The following is a 25,108-nucleotide window of genomic DNA, read 5'->3' on the forward strand; positions in this document are numbered from 1 at the left end:
AATGTTGGCTGAAATGGCTCCATACCCAGTGCTATTGTACGCTAGTGTTTCGGACACTTTTACTGTGACTTTCAGAACACAGAACGAAACTACAATTCATATTCTGAGATTTCTACCAGATGTGTACTGGTGACTACCAATGTTGATCGCATGTCCTACAAAGAGTCATTTACAAAAAAATTTACAGGGTCATTTTTAGCAAATGTTGTAGGATCTCTAAAGAGAACAAGGGAATCAGACCTTAGCTGGATATGTAGTTTGTTATCATCATTCTGTTTTATCCCAGATGTTATCTTTTCCAGAAGAAGTATATTCACTTCTCACCTGTGTTTTATCAAGGACTGCCTCTGTAAAAATGTGTGACTGGGATTTCCAACAGAGTTTACAAAAAAAGTGCCTAATTCCCTTTGAAGAGGACCAAGAGCTTTGAGTAAAATTCATGTACATGAAGACAGCCAGAATAAGCTATTGTAATTCTCAAAATACAGTTCTATGATATTCCTTTGGCCCATCTTGGATATATGGCTGAATTTCACTCTTAAAAAATTCTCAAGACACAGCAAATAATAACTAACAAATGCATCCCATTTACACTAACAAATGAACAGATCATTCATCTCTGCGAGCTTGTGCATATGGACTATTTAAATTGTCTTCACTTGATATTATAAGAAATATCATTCTTAATTCGTTTGGCATTTCATTACTTTAGTTCTCCTAAATAAATGAATTCTGAAAGGTTACAGTAGAGATTCCTATCAAACATCTTATCTGGCAATGAAGAGAGAATGAAAAAAAGCTGCCTATGTACATTGCAAACTCTAATCTAAATGTGTCATTAGATTGTGAACAAGTTGTTAATGTCGTCCTTGAAAGCGACCTTGTGCTGAAGACATGTAGAAGGTTGCATTTCAGTCTTTATCTGAGCTGGCCTCCAAGCTTACTCATTCTCCGCCTGCTTATGGAGAAATGTACCATTTAGATATTCATATTCATATCAATCTAAGGATAAGAAAATGCTTTCAAACAGCTTTGGTAGAAGGGCTTGAAAATACTTTTTGGAATAGTTTATAAAAACGTGCATGCAGAAGGATCTGGTGATAATTCAGGTGGAGAGAGAGGGTTGTGGAGTCATTAATCTCAGGGGTTCTAAGTGTAACCGGATACCAGTTTTCTCTCTGACTGGCATTCATAAAGTATGCAGTTTCCTTTTCTTTGTTATGCTGGCAACTAAAAATTCAGGTTTTAGCACTTCAATTTCCCTTCTGTGAACAGGAGATGATACTGCATTTCCTCACACAGCAGAGCTGGGATTTTGATTAAACTTATATGTATGAGACCCTTATATTCGAAAGTGGTGGGAATAATGAAGTATTTAGAAGTGGGGTTTTTTAGGTGCTGAAATACCTTGCAGAGAGGGGAGACATGCCAACAGGTGAGTTTTGGTGTACTGTGTGAAGAAACATGATGCCTGTGCCTTCCACTGATGATTCTTTTATACTGACCCTTTGCAAAGCCGTCATAACTAAACTGGATAAACTACTAGATTAGCCCCTGATTTGTAGACGTCATGAGCCTCCTTTTCACTATGAACTTGGGTAAGCGACTGGTAGAAACACAGCAGATCACAGCACACCAAGAAACACAGCTGAATTAGCAGGGGGAAATGCATTCCTGGACGAAAGCTCATTCCGTCTTTCTTTCTCTTTTGCATTTGCTCTTTCTTTCTTTCTGTTGTGAAGCATTTTTTCCCTGACATCCTGACAGTCAGGGCCAAAGCTTTCAGAAATCAAATGTGAACTCATTTTGAAATACCAGCAGCGTTTGAATTTTAAATTAACCTATTTACAATGAAACTATGCCTGCTGATTGCCATCATCTTCAGGAAAATTAACAGTAACGATCATTGGTGTCATAATGCAATTTCCCCGCAAAAATCACATAGGCTTCATTACTGTTTACATAAATTGTCATAAATACCAATTATAGCTGAACATAAAATGTAATGCTCTTTTTTTTAATCATAATCACACAATTGTTCTTCTAATTCATATGCTGGGGGAATAGGGTTTTGATTCAACCTTTGTTGTGAAGGAAATGTTTTGCTGGTAGTTAGTTTTGCTGTAAGTGCTTGTTGGCTTATTTTCAAATCCTCTCTCTCCCCCCCTCTCTCTCTTTTCCTCTATCCATTTGGATCGTTTAGTCCTTGTCCCCTGTTTGCTTTGCCCTCTAATACACCAAAAGGAACATGTAGACGTGCTAATAGCAGATGGGGGAGACGCGCTGCTCGTGTCCTCTAGACATCGGACATTAGGCTACAGAGGAATAAGTATTTCCGGTGGGGATTTATAACATCATTTTGTGCAATTACGTAGAAGACCCCATAAAGGAATAATGTAATAATAAACCTGTTAAAAGCGCAAATTTGTTGCACCAATTTCTGTTTCTCTCATAAGTCAGCAGAACAAAGAGCTGATAAAGGGAATGACATGTTAAATTACTAAATTTAAAAAACAAAGGCCAGAAGAAAGAGTCTGGCTTTATTTTAAGCACATTGTTTGCTACATATATTTTTGAGTAACTACATTGTAACTGTCGGCCGCATGCTATATAAGCAATGCAAGGTAAGTGCTGTGTAATCGCAGGGTAATTGTCTTGTTATTTCTGTCTTCCAGCTTGAATAGCAAGTGTTGAGCCCAGTTATGTCTAGAGCTCAGGACCTGCTGCCGACCACCGAATGCCCTCACCTTAGACTGTGTGTATGTGAACATATTCATATATATGCATGCATGAATGTACATATATATATGTGTGTGTGTGTGCGTGGACAGTAAATGACAAAATAATAGTTACATTATAAATTGAGGTTACTCACTTGAGGAATTTAATTTCTGGAAAGAACAGCTCTTCCTCCTGTATTTAATGGTGTGCTTACACCTCTACTGATGCTGTGGCTCAAGTTACAGTCCCTGATTGTGTAGATTAGGTGGGATGAAGCTCAATTTCCAGAGAAGAGAAAGACAGAAAAACACTGAATATCACACAAGATAGTCTGGCACTTGGGTAACCTTTCCTAGAGAGAAAGGGAATCAGGTGCTGAAAAAATATTGGGTTTTCTGATGCTAGTCTAGACTTTAGAGCAGACGAATCTGTTCAGAAAGACTAGAAAATCGGCCTCAGAGGTTTTGCTAGTCTGGGTAGCAGTCCAGAATTTTCTCCCTGAGCTTGACATACTCAATATATTTGCTAGCTTATCCACCTTGCCCTTACTAGATCCATGCCAAGCACATCTGTAATGTCTGCACAGAACAGTTGTTTTTTTTTTCTTTTTTCTAAACAGCTTGGAGCAGCCACGTTGTTAATCTTATTCAGTTTTTCTCCTGTGGTATAAATTCTTAGGATAATCTTGATCCGTGTTTCTTTACAGGAGTTCGATGAAGAGCACTCAAGCATGTATCTCCAAATTATGGACCATCCATTGTCAGATGGAGCAGATTCATCTGCAGGTCTATTTGCCAATATAAAGTAGAAACATTATTTTTCTTTTGACATAATGAACGGTCCCTCTATAATATGGATAAAATATTTCTTGCAGAGTTCCCACCATCTTTTTTTTCCTCCTTTGTTTCTGACTGTATTATTTTGTAGCACTGAACTGAATTTGTGGATTTCAAATAAAGTAATTAGTTATTAGTTAATTTAGTAATTAGTTATTAAAGTTATTAGTTACAAATTTACCAGCTGTAGATGTTGCAAACAAACAAACAAACAAATTAGAGTGCTGAAAAATGTGTGATATTTTGAAAAGAAGATAAAATATTTGCTATGACTGCTGCAGTATAATGAATCTGATTCTGCTGCATCAAAGTCAATGAGGATCTCAATTTTTTCAGGGAACATTGGATGATTACTAGTGGACATGTAAGTGAAGTGTCCTGGATCCTGAAGTTTTCACTCCAGACCTCTTTTCTGCAAATCTTCCCTGAAGTCAGTGGATGATATGAGGAGATAACAATTCTAGCTTTGGTATTTCGTTGAATTGTTGGGCACAATCAAAGTATTTATAAAGCTGTTGAAAAGATATGAAGCATTCAGCAGTGGTATATTTAGGTCTGTGAACTTTCCACGGTGATATTCTTCTGGGATAATCTCCAGACCTGAAAGTACAGGTTAAAGATCCACCTTCTGATGCTGTCTGTAATAAGTGATATTTTGTGTTCATCAGCATCAAAGGAGATATATATTCCACCATCACCACTGAAAACTTAGGAGAAATATATATCCACTACAATAGGGAATTCAGTACAATAACTATTATTGAGGAATTAAAAAAAAACCCAAAACAACAAAGAGGTGACTTGGCTAAGATCATAAAGAAGGCTGTGAAGGAGTCCATAGTTCTCAGACAATGTTTAACACTTCCATTTTTCTTTCACAAAACGATAAAATGAGGAAAAGCTAATCTCCTCTCTCAGTAGGAAACTATCATTTTGGCCCATCAGCAAAGTGATGTTTTTCCTAGACAAAATGAAAGTATGGAAAGCATTAAAGTGGCTTGAAAATCCATTTTGTTTTTTAAAAAAAGTAGTAAAAAAATCTGGGCATAATTTCTACATAAAGATTGCTTATACGTACCAATACAATATAATAAAACATATTTTTTAATAGATTTGTTAAAACAGTCAAGTTATTTTTTGGAAAAATCACGTCTTTCTCCATTTTTCTAACATTTAACACAGACACAGACACACATACAAAATTCCTGTTGTTAATTTTTCATAAGCTAATTCTAATTTAAGTGACTGTATGGACAGGTCATAAATATTAATTAATCTCATCATTGTTAGAGACTTTGTTGATATAAATAACCGTCATGCTAATTTTTCTGCACATTGCTAATTTGTGACATTGGCTATGACTGTTACCCTCTTCCATCTCTTGCCACTATTGTCTCAAATAGGTATGTATATTTTTAGGAATGGGAGTTGTCTATCCCTTTGTGCTCAATATGTTTCTAATACAAGATTCCTTTAAACCAGATAAGACTGTGTTAAGAAATTACAGCAGCTCGATCTGTATTACTTTTTCTGGTTGTGCAAAATGCCAATATTTCAGTCCTGAGGGTTGAAAATGGATCTCTCAGTCTTCTTGTCAGAAGAAATATTTTCCTACCTCCATAATATTTAAATGCAAATATTTTTACCAAAATAATTGAATAAAAGAGAAAATGTACTTTTCCATTCCTTCCTTTTATGTGTAAAAATGAATAACTGAAATCACTTTTGAATTTTCAGTTCATCAAAATTCATCAGTTGTAATGGCAACAAATGTCTTTGGTGCAAATTTTGACAAAATTACTACTACTACTACTACTACTAAACCCTAAAGCAAGCTAAAATACTGTAAGAAAGCATTAGGGAAGAAAAACCACATTTCCTAGAAAAAGTTATCTTTCTGGTTGAGAATAGCATTATCCTCAGGAAGGATCCAAAGACTGAAAATTACAATCACATACCGTTTTCAGTTGATTAGTCATGGTGTGTGCAATAGATTAGTCAAGTGACATAGTATGGTTATACTGTCTGATTTGAATTCAATAATATACAAAGTATGACAAATAATGAACACACACACAAAAAAAGAATAACAAATAATAAATTATCTACACACATGGGAATTTAAAGTTTAATCCAGTACAAGTTGAAATAATGAAAAGATTCACTTTTTACTTCAATAGAATTTGGATCAGACCAATGAGTTATTGTATAAACAACATTAAACATTAATTTCTTTAAATATCTGTGTAATAAAAACTCTTATGAATCAAAGCAAATAAAATGGAAACAAAAGAGGCTGAAACTGCATACTGAAGAGTAACAAAGAGTTTGAGTGTTTGGGGAAATATCTGCTGGTTTTTCCAGTTGTTTTCTGGTTTGGTTTTGTTTTAATTTTTGATAGTATTCAACTATGTCTGTTAATTAATTTGATAAAACTTGCTTCAAGAAATTTATCTGTGGCAGGGATGAGGGTGATTATTCCAAATCTGGAATCTTGATTATTGGTCTAGAAGACGTCAGGAAGTTTTTGCTTTCCAAGTTGGGATTTTGCAAGAACTGTTTCAGAGGATGTCTAAATAGAGGATGTCTAATTATTCATTTAAATGCCACATAGTGCACAGAATAGTGCCTAAGGAGACTTTTTTGTTGTTGTTACTAAACATTTGTGAGAAATGCTAACAAAAAAAAAAGTTTCTGTCATCTCAGTTAATGTCAAACTAAATTCTAGAATTGCACATAATGAATGCATTTACAAGCGCTTCGTGAAGGACTGAAATTTGCTTTCTGCATTTTGGTGAAGGAGAATGGAAACACAGAAAGAGGGATCTCTGATACGAGTTAAGAAGCCTTCTCTTGCGTTACCATGCTAGTTGCCTGTTATTCCAACAAGGACGTATTTTGCTCTGCTGTAATTTACTGAATTTCATCTTAATGTTATTGCCTTTGGAAGTCTCTACCTAAACTTCTACTGCTCTAAAGGTTTCACAAAAAACTTCTGATTTCCCATATGAAGTTCTTTTATGCCATCATTATCAGTTAGCTTAACTACTCTGTACAGAAAGGAGTCACTTCCTCAGTCAGCATTTTAGGTAAGAAAGACTTTCTTTTCTCATTTACTCCTGTAAAGCAGGACCTCTGCTCCCCTGCTACAGGTGTACTCCAAGTCTTTGTCTTCTGGCACTTCCAAACTCCTTCTTATAGCGGATCTTTTCATTGATATTATACAACGTTATGATACAGTTATATTTTACCCAATTTCTGCTGATCAGGTTTTCAAGGGCACACAATATATTCTTTACAGCATTCCGACTTCCATTTGCATTTGTAGTTCCTTCCCATGCTGTGCCTCTAGTGAATATATATAGCACTTCATTTTTTTTTACAAAGCTGTCATGGTTTAACCCCAGCCAGCAGCTAAGCACCACGCAGCCACTCTCTCACTCCCCGCCCTGCTCCCAGTGGGATGGGGAGGAGGATCAGGAAAAAAAGGTAAAACTCATGGGTTGAGATAAGAACAGTTTAATAACTAAAGTAAAATATAATACTAACAATAATAACAATGAAATATAATAATAATAATAATAATAGTAATGAAAAGGAATATAACAAAAAAAAAAAGAAGAGGAGGAAAAAAGGAAAAAAAAAAAGGAAGAAAACAGTGATGCACAATGCAATTGCTCACCACCCACTGACCCATGCCCAAGCAGTGAACCACCCCTCCTGGCCAACTTCCCCCCCATTCATATGCATGACGTTCCATGGTATGGAATACCCCTTTGGCTAATTCAGGTCAGCTGCCCCGGCCATGCTCCCTCCCAGCTCCTTGCACACCTGCTTGCTGGCAGAGCATGGGAAACTGGAAAGTCCTTGGCTTAAGATAAGCGCTACTTAGCAACAACTAAAACATCAGAGTGTTATCAACATTATTCTCACACTAAATCCAAAACACAGCACTATACTAGCCACTAAGAAGAAAATTAACTCTGTCCCAGCCGAAACCAGGACAAAAGCTCATTAACAACATCTTTGAGTAAGACAAGTGTTGAGGCAAATGTTTGAGGAATACCATGAGCCATCAGACACATTAAGTCCTGTGCACTTCCTCAGAGTTTGTTGTGATCCAAGACAGCGAAACCTCTGGAATAAACTAATGCCAGGGTTATGCACTGCTAGAAAGTTAACTTTCTGGACTGGTCTCTGTTACCTAGATGTTTATACCCTGCCAAGATCTAACTTAAATGCATTAAATAGGTGGTTTGAAATTTCCCTGAGTCTCTAACGGGGAACAGAAATAAAACATGTTTCTCATGAGCAGAGAATCTCTTTCTTACTGTAAACAGCAGAAGAGGTAAAGGAGGGAGTGAAAAGGTACCAGCCTACCCTGGCTGGAAAGGTAGAGTAATCTAGCCTAGAGTCTATCAGCCACCACCTTTCCTTAACCAAGTTCTGACAGTTCAGCATGGGCTATATACAGAAGCAATAGCTTTAAACAACAAATTCCCTGTGCCCAAAATATGCTTCTGCAATGTGGATCTTCCACATGCAAACAGTAAAAGAGAAGACAAAAGAAATTTCACTGTTCATTTACACTTATTCAGTGATACAACAGACAAACCACATTTTTTTAATATTGCATGTCATCAGTCTCCATCATTATCAAACTCCTTGTGTAAGAATAAAACAGGTCGATGAGAGAATTGATCATACGTGAAAGTTATGCATTTTAAGGAGTCTCTACCACATTTGTATTTTACCAAATAGTTCCTAATGATGTTCTATAATACAAAATTAAATATTTCTGTCTCCATTGTGTGTTCTTATTCATGAGTTGGGCATTAATCGTTAAACAATGTACCTGCTTGTTTATTTATACTAGATGTGATTATTTATATTCTGAGTAGTCTGCAAGGTCTTTAACTGCATTGCCTAGCCATTTTTATGAGTTTAAGATTGTGTGGGGAGAAGGGAAAGGTTAAGTTATTGAACTCATTTCCCTGCTCTTGTAATGGAAACCATTTTCTTTATTATTTTATTAAACATAAATTGATTTTTTTAAAAGACAAGAAATAAGAGAGCTATAAAAATATATGTTTACACCTACTACTCCTTCAGTTATACTGGAAAGTGTCTAGAGCAACTCCACTTCGGTATGAATGATATATGTGTATTTAAAACATGTCCATATTCCTATTGATGACTATTTGATTGGTGGATTTTTAACATATTTTAGGTGCTTCGCTAAATCTGTTTTTTGTTAAGGAGTGAAATTTATCTGACCAGTTATGTGCATTATCTATCTCACTGAGAGCTGTCTAGATTTTCCTTATACTTACTGAAAAGAAATAGGTAAATTTAGATAATAATTCATATCATCTTATCTTCAAGAAAATGTCTGAGATCAGATAAACAATGCACTAAAATACTTAACTCTTTTCATTAATTAGGGAAATATCTCAGACACACTTTGTAAAACTGGGGAGTTTGGTAAGAGGAATTTTCTCCTCTCCAAACTTCTATCCATTGCCCTTGGATCAGGCCCTATGAGTAATATCAAGTGTCACTTTACTAAGGATAATGATAGGATATAATAAGAGTAGTAAGATTACTTTGAGTATGCTTGTGTTTAGCTTTTAGCAAATGTCACATTCTTTGTGAACTACATATTTACAGAAGCTTGAACAAGCATAGACAGAGCAAAGAACTTTACAGTTAATACGGCTTTTAAGGCTCCATAGAAAATAGACTTTATCTGAGTGCCTACTAAGCAATATGTTGTGCTTTTGTGAATACTTTTGGTTTGGGGTTTTTTGTGTAGATTTTTTTTTTTTTTTAGTGTGGATATTTTAACCTAAAATTTACTGCAGACTGTCATAGAGTAACAGAAATTTTCTTTGCTTATTTATCTTAGCCCAAGGTCTTAGATCAAATCTGTGATTAAAAGTTGATCCCTCCCCCATGGTGTAAGGATCTTTATTTGAATCAGATATTAGAATACCTGGTTGAATAACCAAAGTAATTTTTTTATATTTGCCATAAGATAACTGTACATATAGCTAGGCAATGCATTAACTGATCCTACCCAGTTTATTCATCCACCTCTGTCTCCCTCTGATTTTTTCAATGATTCTTGATTCCACCCATGTATTACATCTAATAAGCTTCAAGATGTGTTTATTTCTGTAAAAGACATTATAGTACTTCATCTATATTTGCTTTTTTTGCTGGAGTCCTCACATGGGAGAGGAAAAAGTTTATTGGAAAATTGTTTAGGAATGACAGTCAGAGAAGGATTCATCTTTCCCCACTTTGTATGTCTACAGTGTAGAACTCTGCAGCTCATCTCCTTGATCTAAATACCTTTGGAATGAATTACTCTGAATTCTCACATATTGTGTATTTTAGAGGCCTACTTTAGAATAGAGAAATTTTGTCTGAGCTGTGGCTATTTGTCTCCATTGATTACACAGGGATGTTTTGTAAGTGAGTAGTTCAGATAAAGTTGTTTATAACTTATATCTGATTAGGTAAATCCTTATTTGAAGTAGCTTCTTTTATCTTTTCCATGTCATATATCACAATGGCCTGAGACCAGAAAAGTAGGATAATTTAATTCAAGATTCAGAGATATCAGACTAAGAGTTATCAGTATTAAGCAATTTTACTTCAAATCGGTAGTGTGCGAACTAGCCAGTTCCTTGCCATATTACAGTCATCAGAGAACTGTATAACCTATTCAATTACCATAATCATTTCCTAACAGCCTTGAGGGTTTCTTTTTGGAATTTTCTACCCCAGCACTGTCCGCATTGAGACAATGCACAAGTCCTCATGAGTTTCAGACAGTACAGCTGATCTGGAAGAATACAGAAAATACAGACAAGACAGAGAATTCATTCTAGGGAATGATAGAGCCAGAATCATGCAATAATAATAATAATGCAAGGCCCAGTGACAGTAAAAGTAGCAGAACAATTAAAACAATAACTATAAGCTTTAGAGGAGAGAATATATTGGACCTCCACCTCTAAGTCCCTGGTCTGAATCCCGATCTAACGAGACTGACCAAATGTCACTCTAATTACACAGCGATAAAAGTTCCAGAGTAAAATGAATTCCACAGTCTGAACTCAGCTCCAAGTGGGCATTTGTCTTCATTATGAGCCCAGCATATATTTGGCACAGTCTGTACTCCTGTCTTTAAAAGAGGTTCATAAGTTAATGAACAGGAAGATTGAAACGTTCGCCTAGTGCCTAGTACCACATATCTGGGACTGGGGTAGGGGATAGAGTGAAGGACTTCATCTTCAATATCCTTTCCTCTCCCTTCTTCACGTGGATTTGCTTCTTGTAGATCTTTCAGTTGTTAAAACATAAAAAAGAAAACATTTTCACATGATAAAATGTGCAAGTGATAAAGCTCCTCTCTTCCTGCCCCTCCCGTCCCTTCCCCTCCCCTCCCTTTCTCTTGAGTCCCCTTGAGTGGCACTCAAGGACACTCCACAAACATGCCACAAAGATTCAGAAGTTTTAGGTTTTCACTGTTCTTCCATAACTCAATGTTCCATCTTTTAAGTGTGATTACTGCTGAAACGAAAAAAAAAAAGAGAAGATGGAAACATTTCAGGATCAGGCAGGAAAGAATCTTTCTGCTCTCTTACTTAATTCCTTCCTTCCCATCAGAAAGCCCTCCAAACTTTGGTTGATGGATCGACAGAGTAGTAAGTACATTGGTCTGTACCACAGATTTTGTATTTCCTTCTATTTCTCATTCTTCTTTTTCTTTTTTTTTTAATATCATTTGATTTTCTGATGAACAGCATAAAAACACTTTAGTCTTCTATTCACATTCTGCCCATGCATGTCTTAGAACAAATGATTCACATCATTCAAGGCTTTTGCTGATGCTGTATATCTGGAAAGCAACATTAATATTGTAAGGAAGAGTAATAGCTTGCTTAGGAGTTTGACAATCTGAAACAAGGAGGGAGCTGATTAGGCAGTGATTTTAAAATGTTTGGAATGATAGTACTAGAAGGAACCCAATCTTTAATTTTTTTTCCTCATTTTGACTGTAATATGGAGTAGGGCGGATGGAGATGTCAATGTTTTAGAATCATAGGCATTAGAGTTGAGCAATGCCCTTTGGCCAGGACAGCGGCAATGCCAACAACTAGTCATATTCTCAAGTGCACTGTGAACTCAGAGTAACTCAGCTGAGTCCTAAGAGCTTGTTTATGTCCTCCTCACTGCTTAAACCGAACTTCTGTCAAGTTCAAATTTTACTGTTCTGAGTGTGTATGATTAATTTAAAAGTCATTTGATCCTATACCTTAGGCAAGCTTACAGTATTACTAGAATGGTCAGAAAAAAAGGAGCATCCATCTTTTGAGAAAAGACTGAAGGAACTTCTTTTGTTGAAGCAAGCAAAATTAAAGCTGATATAGAATAGAGCGGGAGAGAGGAAAAGCAGCTACTTGAGCTAAAGGTAATTTTAACACAGAATAAATCAGTATAAATGACCATGAATAAATTATACTTAGTCCATTAATAGACTTTTATCCACTGGGATCTAGAAACCTTTCTGGAGTATCACTCCTATAACAACAGTGGGGGGGAAATAATAACTGGTTTTAAAATGATTGCTCTAAGTTTACAGCAATGGTTATATGCCATTGTGCCAATGGCAGCAGAGACGGGTCTGGATGGACAGGGACACCCATTCCACTTTGTATCTTCAGGTTAGCATATAGCCTGAGGTAGATATCTCCTATTTCTTCCATTGATGCTATTCCATGTCCTAATGCAAAAATAAAATTCTTTAGAAATTGAACAAGGAGAAAGATCTAGAAATTTCTTGCAGCAAGCTTCCAGTTTCTGCACCATTAAGCTGACCCACAAGCATGCTCTGACTATGAAGTTAGCAGGCAGCAGCTCTTCTTGACTCCCGATGGTGTTTGAATACCATATTCTTGTCAACTCTCTCCTTGCCTTGCATCAACCCTCTCACAACCCAACTAAGACCTCTGACTCATTCTGCCAACAGAGCACTTAAAATTAGGTGTTATTCAATGCTGAGATTTGCCACATGGCTAGATCATAAGTAACTTTGCAAGTCCATTGACTTGGACTGTGAGTCAGAAGTCACTTACAGGATTTAAGAGCATCCATATATTTAACTGCTCTCTTTTTACCACTTTCTCTTATACAGCAGACAGCACCTTTATTAAAAAGCCTTAAAATGCTTTTCTTTACCTAGGACATTTTATTTATTCTTCAGGCTGTCTCAGGTAGTCTGTAAACTCCATTGCCAAAGACTATCTCTTAAAAATATGCAAAAATGATCCTGACATATTAGCACTTACAATTTAATTAATTTCTTCTTTTTTTTTCCTGTGGTTTTTTTTCCTTCTGTTTTTTCTTTCTAATGTTAAACATCTACTCTTTTTATTTTTTGTTTAATTCAAGTAAACCACCTTTTTAATTAAATAACTGTCTTGAGTCTAGGAGAGAAGGAAAAAAAAAGTAAAACAAACAAATAAGAGGAACATGAATGAACAGATGTAGATATAGTGATGATATGGAGGTAAGGAGAAAGAGTTCTACCACTGACCTTTTGATCACTGATGTAATAGAGATGTAGGCATCAAACTGTTTCTTCCCACTTGAAGCCAACACTTGTGGCTTATTTGTAGACAACAAAGTATAAATGATCTCACGTGCTCTCCCAGATACAGGTACAAATCAGAAGAGTTGAAGTTAATACCATGTGCAATTTGAATTTTCTTAAGAGTGACAATTAGCTGTGTAACTGGAACATGGCAAAGAGCACTGGATCATTAACCATGGTCCTTTGGTTGGCCTTTCTTCTCTTCTCATGTGGGAAGATATTTCCGGGACCTTGCTCTGCTGGTAAATATCAGACTTTGCATTTCTATAAGTTTGGGTGGGTTTTTTGTACAATTTTAATTTTCTCATTTAGACCAACAGTATCCTTTTGCCCTCCTTACCTGGGCATCCAACTCTCCTATGAAGACAGGCTGAGAGAGTTGGGGTTGTTCAGCCTGGAGAAGAGAAGGCTCTGGGCAGACCTTCTAGCAGCCTTCCAGTACTGAAAGGGGGACTACAAGAAAGCTGGAGAGGGACTTTTTACAAGGGCATGTAGTGATAGGACAAAGGGTAATGGCTTGAAACTGAAAGAGGGTAGATTTAGATTAGATGTAAGGAAGAAGTTGTTCACTGTGAGGGTGGTGAGGCACTGGCACAGGTTGCCCAGAGAAGTTGTGGATGCCCCCTCCCTGGAAAAGTTCAAGGCCAGGTTGGCTGGGGCTTTTGAGCAACCTGATCTAGTGGAAGGTGTCCCTGCCCATGGCAGGTGGGTTGGAACTAGATGATCTTTAAGGTCTCTTCCAACCCAAACCATTGTATAATTCTATGATTCTACAACTCACCAGATGAGGAAGATCCCCAGAATCTTTTCAGATTAATAGATCTGGTGATTTTACCCAGATTATGTGACTGCTTTTTAAGAGTAAATATCTGCAGAATCTGTACTTTACTTTACAAGGGATTTAGGGCAGGATCTGTCTTGATGTTTGTGCCTGTACAATGCCAACCTATTGTCAGTATTAAAAAAGGAGACCTTCATTAAAATTATAAGTAATTAACTGTTCTGATAGCTTTATATGTGTATCTATTCTTAAGGAACTAGTCCGACAGTTTTAGTTCATTTTATGTAATCCAACACTACACAACAATAAACCAGCCTTCTCATCATCTCAATTTCTTGTGCCTCTTCTACCTCAGATTTGTAATATAAGAGATACCTTTTACCCTACAATTAATTTGAAAAATTATATATATTTTTCCAAGCAACTTTATTCCAAGAAATGCATCAATTCAGTATATTTCCTAATTTATTTGGGTCCTTGTAAAGTTTCATCTGATAGACATAAAACTGTAAGATGATAGCATTGAAATGCAAGTCACAAGCTTCAATTAGGTACAATCAGAAATCATGCGGTGACTTCATTAAGTATCATTAAGAATGATCAAAATATTGCTCTTAGGAAAAATACATCAAAAGCATGCATTTACACATTGATTAAACAGGATCTGCAATTTCTAAAATCTGGTACGAGAAAAAAGAATGTAGTAAATTAAGTGCTCATACCCTACTTAGCAACAAGGGACTGCTTAGCAACCAACAAAGTGAAAAATAATGGATGTGGCAGAGCACAAACTCTCAGCCCCCTTCGAAATGGAAGTACTGGGCAGCCATAGACAGAAACTGAAAGAAATTGCTAGAAAAAGAAAAAAAAAAAGTGTTTCTTCCCTCAATAAATTTCACTCTTATCAAAGACAGATAATCTGACCTAAGAGAGAAGCAGCTGGCAACCATAAGCCACTGAATAATTGTTACAGTCACAATTCCTCAGTCAACTGATCTCCTAGCCCACGTTCACCCTCTTCAGTTACACATCCACAAAGTCTTTGTCTGCTATGCCCGAGTGTGGGCTCAGCATTCCCTCTTCATGTGGTTTCAGACAGTTCAGGCTACAGCATGTGTACAGAAAGAGCCCATTTCTTAACTGGTCCTTCTCATATGCTTACGTTTCCCTGCCAGATATAAGCAAGGTTCCTGCCGGTTGTCCAGATACAACGGAAAGCAAGAGGTATGAAGTTTTGCAGCTGGAGAGTCTGAGCTTAATTACTTGAAATAACATGAGTTTATACAGGTACCCTTCAAGAAAAGTTCTCTTAGGTCTCAGTTTCCTAGCTGTCATCTTCCTCCAAATGAAATCCTTCAAATCTTTCTCAGAGTAAAAACTTACAGTCCTTTGACTTTAACCTTTTTAGCACTTTTGAACAGAAGTGAATTTTTCTTTCTCTTAGAGAGGTGAATTGCAAAAACCCCTGTTACTTGCCTTGTTTGTTTTCTCAGAAGCCTGCTGAACCAGGATTATATATTTGAACCACTGACGAGAAAATACTTAAAGATTATGGAAGTGTACACAATTGTCAGTGGATACTCTGATTCCATGTGGTCTGTCTGTTGTGGTTTAACCCCAGTCAGAAGCCAACTGTACCAGCTACTAAGAAGAAAGTTAACTCTGTCCCAGCCGAAACCAGGACACTGTCCCAGACAAAATTATGAAGATGCTCTAGTGAGATACACAGACCTCTAAAAAAGCTGTGCAGGGAAATCCCTTCCAGCACACAGTCCTGCAAATGGTTCACGTTGAACCTAATGGGGCTCATCTGCATTTTCAATATAAGCGTAGATTAGAACATGCTAATAACACAGTAATTATTATGTTGGCTAAGACCCATAAATCCCTCAAAACTGGTGGTTTTTATTTGATGGAACATTTTTCCATATGGTCGCTTGCCTACCTTGTGATCACTAATGTTAGAGACTAGCTTACTCCCTCAATATATGAATCTTTAGATCCTTTCCAAATTTTTATTGCCGTTACTTACTTAGGATAACAAGGGATATTTATGACGTGGATATACATATCTGCTTGTATTCCGTAGCTGTTTAAAATCTTGTCTTAGGAACTTCCAGTGACTATGAATTCTACCATGTGAACAAACAAACATAATCCAAAAAGATATATATCTTTTCCACCACTCTTTATAATTTTCTCTTTTTTCTGATTCAGTTATGGCCCCTTTATAACAGAAGAACAAGATCTCAGTCTTTCTTCTCTGGATTCAATACTTGGCCCTGACAAAATCTGTTTTATTCAAAGATCTCAAAGCAGATAGCAAATATTAAAAGCAATATTTTCTAAAGTGACCTCAGATTTTTACTTGACTCTTGTAAGGGAATTACAAATCTGAGTAGGCATGAATGGATGCGCATTGCCTAAGGTTTACAAATTACATTTCTCAAGACCTTTGTGCAGTATGCAAATGCTGTTACATTTGCTTACAGCTGAATAAACTCAGGCATCAAGAGGTTAAGTGGCTGGCTCAAGGTTGTAGAGCAAAGCATTCCAACACCATGAGCAGACCCCCAGGGTCCTAGTTTCCAGAGTCATGCTATATCTGCTGTATTGATTCTCCCTTTACAACCACTCCAACGTGTTAATGGGCTACGAAGCTAATGGAATATTAAAAGAAGCTTAAGAATTTTATCTATGGAGGTTGGCTGGCCACATAATTCTACAAAAGGAGGTTTAAAAAAGAGAGAGAGAGGGAGAGAAAGAAAGGAATAAAAGGAAAAAGGAAAAATGTCAGAACTGATTGATTAAGGGAAGAAGTAGGTACCTGAGAAATGCCTGGTCTGATGCCAGTACTGGTTCAGGTCAGACAGGGCTATTTTTAAATTATTTGGTATTTTCAGAAATTGATTACTTGGCTAACACATTAAGAAGTAGCTCTACACATTCATTTAATGGGCCAGTGCCTCTTGTACAGGTCTGGAACAGTCACATTCAATCTCATCTACTCCTCGTTAAGTAGTGTTTTCTTCTTCAGTGTGTTTATTTACTGCCAATGCTGTAAGCATAAAATATATAACAAAAAATAAATAATACCTTAAATAGTCTTTCAGCCATATGGGCCTTCAGGACAAGTGACTTCACTTCAGGCCTTGTGAGCTCAGTTAGGGCTCAGACATCAATTCTCATTCTTTCATATACCTGCAAATTGAGCAATACTTTCTTTTCATACTGTTAGCTTTTTAATATATAGCCACCTCAGTCTAAAGCCGCCCTGAAACAAAACATGGTCGGTTCTTACAATAAGCAAAGAGAAATGAATAATGAGTCATTTTAATTTGATGACACTGTATGTACTGGAGTAAGAGCAGAGTATTTTAGGTGAGGCAAAACCAGTAAAAACTTTTGGAGAATAACTGAGAGTCTGCTGCTGTCTTGATTAATGTGCAGGTGGGGGTTGGCTATTGGACTATTTCATTTCTTTCACTGAATTTCCCAAACAAGATGATACTCAGAGCTACATTTCTAAGTAATGGCATCTCCATTTTTCTAAAAGACATTTCTAATAAAGGCAGCCCTAACCATAATAAAGATTTTTCTTAACCAAATCGTCAACAGTTACATGCTTATGGCATTATCTGCGGTGATGCTGGGAACAGCCCGATGACTGGAACTAGGTAAAACATTTCAGTTACAGGAGTACCCTACTTTGGTGTCACATCAAAGTTTCAGGAAAACTTACAGAGGAAGGCTGTAATAATAATAATAATAATAATAATAATAATAATAATAATAATAATGTCCTGACCATGAGAAACTGCATTCTCAGCATGAATAATACAGATCTCTTACCTACACTACGGCCTGCCTTCCACCTTACTTGTTGTTAATAAAACAGCATGGCAGAAAAGCTCAAGCATCCCAGCCAGTGAGGGAGAAACAGATTTTCAGTCTCTCAAGTTAGAAGGTTAATTTTTAATGTGGGTATTTGACTTATGATCCCAGATTTAGGAAGGTTCCCCTTAGTCTTTAATTTCTCTAAAAGGGTGATCTTGCAAGGCTTGGCATGCCTTTGTCTGCTATTGCCCTCAATGAAAGCCAAGACTAATGCAAACCATGTAATGGACGGTCTTCTGCTGTTGCAATGGCATCTTAAATTATTTTTCTGTAGAAGCTGTTCTCTGATTCTCTATACAAAGTATATATATAAACAACCGTACAGAACAGTTCTACTTGAGCAGGGCTGTACTACAAAAAGACATAGTCCACTCTCTGGGATATGCATTCCCATACATCACTCCTCATTGCTCATAATGTATGCTGACCCTGTCTCAGAAGTAATCTGATCCTATAACAAAGCTGAGATCTACTTTAAGGACAAGTTTTCCCTGCATCCTTGGGTTCAAAATCCAGGCTTGAAATTACATTTTACATCTCTAAAAAAATTTTCTAAAGCTCCTCTAATTCCATACTACTGTAAAATACAATGAAAAATCAATTGATTAATGTTTTTACTATTTTATTATCTTGAATATTATAATGATGATGATGGAAAATAAAACTATCATCAGCTTCAATGATACCTTATGAGTTACCTTTCTATTTAATTTCCTCAGTAGAAGGTATATAATTTTATTTTTCACTGGAACTGTTAGTAATTTTTTATAAATGTCAAATATTGACTTTTTGATAAATAAGTAATTCATCAATTATTACAGAAAATTGAATGGAAAAGCAATGTTGCAGAATTAGAGGTGAGGGAACAGTCTTTACTCCTTTACGTTAAGGGAATGTGCAGAAGATGTTGGATCTTCTGATCAAGTTGTATGACTTCTAGTCATCCAGTCTTTGGATACTCACTAAATGCCTGCTCTGAAGTATATTTCTATACCAAGTTATGTTCCAGTAGTTTATTTCAGTTTTCTTGTCCATTGGCTATGCCTCTGCAGTTCCTTAATTCTTTTAAAAGAAAAAACATAGTTAAGCTTTTCTTTTTTCTTCTGTTTTACATATCTGGCCCTTGCAGGACCTCATTGCTTCCCAAAGAGACTGTACAGATGGAGAATCAGAAAAGAGCTCTCTTGTCATATTGCTCACGCCCAATGTTCAGGCTCAGCATAGACCTCATTATTCATTGCTTGGTAGACCCAGAGGTTTATTCATTCCAGCAATAAATATTTCCATAATCTAATAGATCTCACAGTAAGGCGCATGCTGTAATATTTTAACACATTTTTGTTTCCTTGATTTCATCCCATCATTCCTAATTATACCCCCTATGAATCTCTTGCTAAATCTCTTTAATTGCACAATTGTATATTTTCTTTCAACTCAGTCAAATGATATGTATCTAATTCAGCTCATCAGGCTTTACATTTTCTTCAACATGGAATAAACTACTCACCCTTCCTTCTGCAAGAACTAAAAAAACCTCCAGTGTACCCCCAAAGGATGTTTCTGGATTAGAGGTGTTCACAATACAGGATTGGCATTCTCAGGGCAGGGGGATGTGGCATTTGCTACAAAGCATTAAAAACCTTGTTCCCTCACATTTAATACCTGCAATTACGAATTATTTAACTTTCTGAAAAAGTTTAAGAACAAAATTGCTTTATATGCCACTTCAGAAATAACTGGATTTGTTACTCATTACAATAATCATTTGCATGTCTACTCACCAAGAATTTTGAACCCATCTTTACAGGTGGGGATCCTAAGGCACAGAAACACAATGGAACTCACCAGAGGTCAAACAAATCATTACTGCTGGGAACAGAAACAACATTCCTTCTATTTCACTGAAAATATAGCATTTCACTGTCATAATCTTCATTCTCAAAGCCACATCCTGATGTTGTCATTGAAAAACTTGTTTATTTTTTCCAGAGATTAATAAGGAGAAGCTCTTGTATCAGGCATTTTTGGGGCATGAATTTTCAAATGTGCATACATTTATATCTAACTCATGAAACCCTGGGATCATTGAACATTTTTGTCAATGTCTAGTGGTCGTCCATATGTCCTGGTATAAAAAAGACTGCAAACCCAATAACAACTTCAATATGGATTTCTTCTTTGAAATATTCCTTAAAGAAAATTTTGCACCACTATCTGAACAATTGTCATTATAAACCTACAAAGTCTGTGCATCTATACCTAGGTCTTTAATAAGAAGAAAATACAGATAAAAAGCATGATTTTTTCTTTGTAAAGCTAAATAACCTTCATTGTTACTTTCATGCTGAAATGTATTAATTTATAGTTAATTCTCTTACTGTCATTATTAAAAACACATAGAAAATACAGACTTTTCGAAAAAACAGAGTGGAGGTTAATTATTTAAAGGTTCCATTTCATAGCTTCAGAAAAAGAAAATAAACAAATTCATTATTATTAATTGACAATATTTTACCAGTGTGTAGGGGCCCCAGTGAACTAAACATTATGCAAGCCACAAAACACAGAATTAAATCTTGACTCTGGTAAAATGAGTACAATAATTCTATCAAGTTCACTGAAAATTTCATCCCTGGCTAGAGACAGTCCCTATTCTGAAGAGTATGCAAAATTTAGTCCCCAGTTTTGCACACACACAATGTGCATAACTTTTCTCAGGTGATTAGTAAAGCTCCTTTTTTATTCATCCCCAGCACCAGAACAAATTACAAAGATAAAAGCATCGCAGGGACTGAAGTGAAGTTGGATTAGTTGTCTATGATGCCTTTATCATCTGTGATAACTTTACTCAAGGTTACACAGGTTTTTAAGAACTAGATTGGGGGTTAATTTAATAGATGATGTAACCAGTGGGTGTAATAAACAAATCTGAGGAAAAGGGGAAAGAAGTCTCGCAGTAATGCAAATGGATATTTAAGAGGGACAGATTGGTACTTTATTTATTTGTGAATGTTTTATGTTGGAAATAAACTGCATGTAGATCAGACCAGAATGAGCTCATGGCATGGCACTCTTTCTTCAAGATGTGTCTTGCCAGCTTCATTTTCTGACTTGCTGTTGTGCTGTGAATGGTGCAGGAAACTCTTCTCTGTGCTATTCTCATCAAGATCACCTTTTCATTTTAACTGTTAAAAAATCTACAGAACTGAGTTTCATTTCTGAAGTTTAAAAGGCTTATACTTTCTTGAATCCGAAGCTTCAATAAGGACAGTGGGTTTCCTGAGTGAGGCTTTCCCCAGCACAAGAGAGTCTTTTCTATATTCTGTTGCAGTGCAGTCACTAGACATACTGAAGTGCCAGGATGAATCCATGTGCTTTCACTGTCTGCCAGCATTGGCATCATGGCAGATCACACAGCTTTACTTCACTCTGTCTGGAAAGATTTTGTTTCTGCACTCGACTTAAGAACTGAATCAACTGCGGGGAAGAAAAACAGGAGTTTCAACACTTACTTTCCAGTACCCAGTACCTATTTATCCCATTTATTCTGGCAAGATTCTCAGCTTTAACCTATGACTGAACGGAGTATATTCTGGATATCCAAGGTCTCAGTTAGCCTCCATTTCGGAAAAGGGCTTGAACATTTTGTTTACTTTAATTGTATACATTTTCCCTGCTGATACAAATTTCTGACTTACAAGAATTAGCATGAATAATGAGTAACTTAGAAATAAAGCCCAAAACAACAGCAACATCCTGAAACACATTCCTCTTCAAAGCTCAGGGGTTGATCACTGCTGAAGTTCTATGAGGATTTTCAACAAACCTCCAGAGGGTCTTACAAGTGGCTGGAGCTTGTGTAGGTCATCTGGATGGAGGTCTTTACACACTGAGCACATTTCACCATCAGTGCTATTGTCAGGAGAAAAATACCTAGATGACTTGTTACCCTAGAAAGATGAAAATGCACCCACCTAGTGCAAACTCATTACAGTTAAATACAGACTAACGACATCAACTTTTATTTCCCCTCCGCCCCTCCATTTTCCATCATGAAAGCAAACAAATAACTAAAAACCAGTTATGTGGCATGTAATTTATCCTTGTACTTGTAATTTATTAGTACTGTCCATTTACTTTTTAATGCCTCTGCAGCAATGATGGTGATTTTCACTTCTCTCATGTGACTATTAAAATAAATGAAAAAACAAAACCTGAGGAATGGGGGAATAGCTTAAGAGGTACTATTGCTCAAAGTTAGTCTTTTCTGCTTAGTCCAGTGTTGAATCATTCATCCATGCTTTGAAATCTGAAATTAGGGAAGGTAGGGCTGGAAAGGGAATAACAGACCAGTGACAAGACCCCTCTAAATCTCCATTCTTAAGAGATAAGGGGGAAAAAACACACCTAAAAATATATTTTTTTTCATATACTCCCTTTTCTGGTTATAACAATAGCACAGAAAACTGGCACTTAAAGCTGGATTGATCACTGGGTAGATGACATATAGCCTTTATGAGTGGGGGAAAGAAACTGATAAATGTTTTTTTTTCCCCTTCACAACCTTTTTCTAAAGCTGCAGAAAATGTGTCATGCATAAAAAGTATGCAATTTTCATGTAATTAGAGGAACAGGAGATGAAAATGAGTTCCATCAGAGCAATCAAGGATGGTAATGTGGCATGGATTTGTCAGTGCCTATTTGTCATGAAAGCAAAACCCAATAAGTGTTCTATATTTTATTTCATTATTATCATTGCTATACCTTAAAAAAACACTTTTAAAATATCAACTAAATATAATTTTATAATTGTGGTATAAAAACCCAACCAACAACCCACTGAATAAACTAAAATAATCTCAATTTTTTATAAAACTTGTTCTTTTTGTTTTTATAATAGAAACTAGGTTAGCTTTGTTCCTTCAAAGACAGTAAAAAGTGTGATTCATTCTTATGTTATCGTAGTTTTGCTCCAGTATCATATCTCTGGGTTAGCTGTTTCCATTCTGCAAATTCATATAGCAACCTCTGCTCTGTTAAAGACTCTCCCATTCATCCCACTAATAACTGAGGCATCCAAATTACGAGTGCAATCATCCTAAATTGCCCTATAATCTGTCAGAAAAAGAAGTGTGTCCCACCGTGCCTGAGAAACATGTTAATTCCTGACCTGTCTTCACCTGCTTATAGAGGAAGGTCAAGCGAGTAGTCTCCTAAATTGTGTGACTCAGGTAAGCACCTAAAGCTAGCCAGGGTGAATCTGAGCCTTGTACAGAAACCTCGGCGATGTCACTCTCCATCGGTCCTGTTACACCTTCACTTTTCCCCGTGAACCTCAGGTAGCAAATAAAAATATAGCTCCCTTGCATGGTAGTAGTCTGGCCTCTGTGTTTTATCAACAGCAATTAAATGACCAAAGGGATGAAAATGTTAACTCATGTTGTCTGTTTTCTCAACACTTCCACGGAGAGTATAAATTCACCAGAACTGTGGCTGCATGTTTGCATAGTGCCTGGGGACAACACTTATAATAAAATAATAAAAGCAAGAGCGCTGTAAATCAGTGTCGGTAATAATAATTCAGGATGATAAGATCTGCCTTGCAGGGTCAGATCAAAGGTCTATCTAGCCTAATATTCTGTTGACGACAGTGGTCAAAGACAAATACTTAAGGAAAAAAAATAGCAACCAGGCAAATATGCAGTGGTTGTTCCCCTGGTTTATTCTCTCAGCTTCTGGAAAATCTGTGGTTTAGAGGCTGATGACTCAAACCATGATATACATGGTTAATATGGTTCAATTTATTTCTGGAAGGAAGCACTAAGCATTTACAACAGTTAGTGACAGCTTTAAAAATTGCTGCTCAGGAAATATCCCTTCATTTATTTCCTATAAATATTTTATTTTATTATAGTCTAGTTATGCACCAAAAAAATATAGGCATTATACACAAATGGACACACTCTCCAATTTGTTACAGGCTACTCTGATTAGAAATGCAGAGCCCTTTAGTTAAAGGTTGCTGACGGTTAATATATTCCCTGTTTTCTCCCTTTGGGCTGAAGGTGGGAGACAGTTGCTCTCAAGTTGCATATGGCTCTCTCGAGCCATCCATGATAGGTCTGTTCTCAGTCTTTCAAGCTGGCATATGCACAGATTTCCTGCTAATGCAACAGGAATAACAAAAACAAGAACCTGAGAAGACAGAGAGTAGAAAACTGTTATAAATGCTTACTCGATTATTCTGAATGATGGATTTCTCCTGATGATGCTTGCTGAGAGAGTGCATCTGAGCATGCAGCAGGGAAGGAACTGCTGAGGTCCCCCAGAAGAGCTGAATGGCGATTGCGTGTCTGCATGCATGGTGCCATTGTCAAAGAGCAGACCATACGCCACTGAACCATGCAGGCCTCTGACCTAAAAATCCCTGCTGCATTCAGTGTTCGTGTGCTATACACTGGTGCTGGAGGAGACAGTATTTTTCCACTGGTGTCTTCATTTCGTAAACACATAAGACACAAAGCTAAAATACTTATTCTAGGAAAAACAAACGTTTCCCTGCAGAAGGAGTTTGGCAGGCACTTCTTAAGACAAAGACTTTGGGAACTGCAAAAGCTCATGTCCGCTGTCTTATGTCCATGGGAAGAACCAAGGGATTCAATAATTGTTTCCTTCTCAAAAAAGCAAAACAAAACCCTGAAACAGAGCAATCTCACGCTGAGGGCTCGGTTTGGTCTGGAAAATATCAGAGTATTTTGGGGGCTGAAAGTAAGGTGAAGAAGGTAAGTCAAAAGTCCTGGAGGAATATGACCGAGAGAGCAGGTATTTGTGGTTATTGCTTGTTTGGGTTGCTGTTGCGGGGGGAGGTTGGGACACACACACACACAGCCTTTCACAGGAGGAACTAGCATGTGATATCTGCCATTACTTTAAGCATGCCCTTCTGCCATACCTGGCCATCTCCAGTGGCAAATGAGAAGAGGAGCCATGGCCTCACTTCCTTTTCCATTTGAAGAATCTCGGACTGACAGTGCCTGACTCAGTGCTCAAACCCCTTGCCCAAAATGATCCTTGACTAGAGGAAACTGAGATGAAAGTTCTTCTAAAGTTGTCCTCCACATGCCAAGAACTATCACAATATAGTTCTAATCAGGGGAAAATTCACTTCTCCCTTGGGAGCCCACTCAGGTGCTGGTCCCATCTCGG

Source organism: Gymnogyps californianus, chromosome Z (assembly GCF_018139145.2).
Source record: "Gymnogyps californianus isolate 813 chromosome Z, ASM1813914v2, whole genome shotgun sequence".
NCBI lineage: Eukaryota > Metazoa > Chordata > Aves > Accipitriformes > Cathartidae > Gymnogyps > Gymnogyps californianus.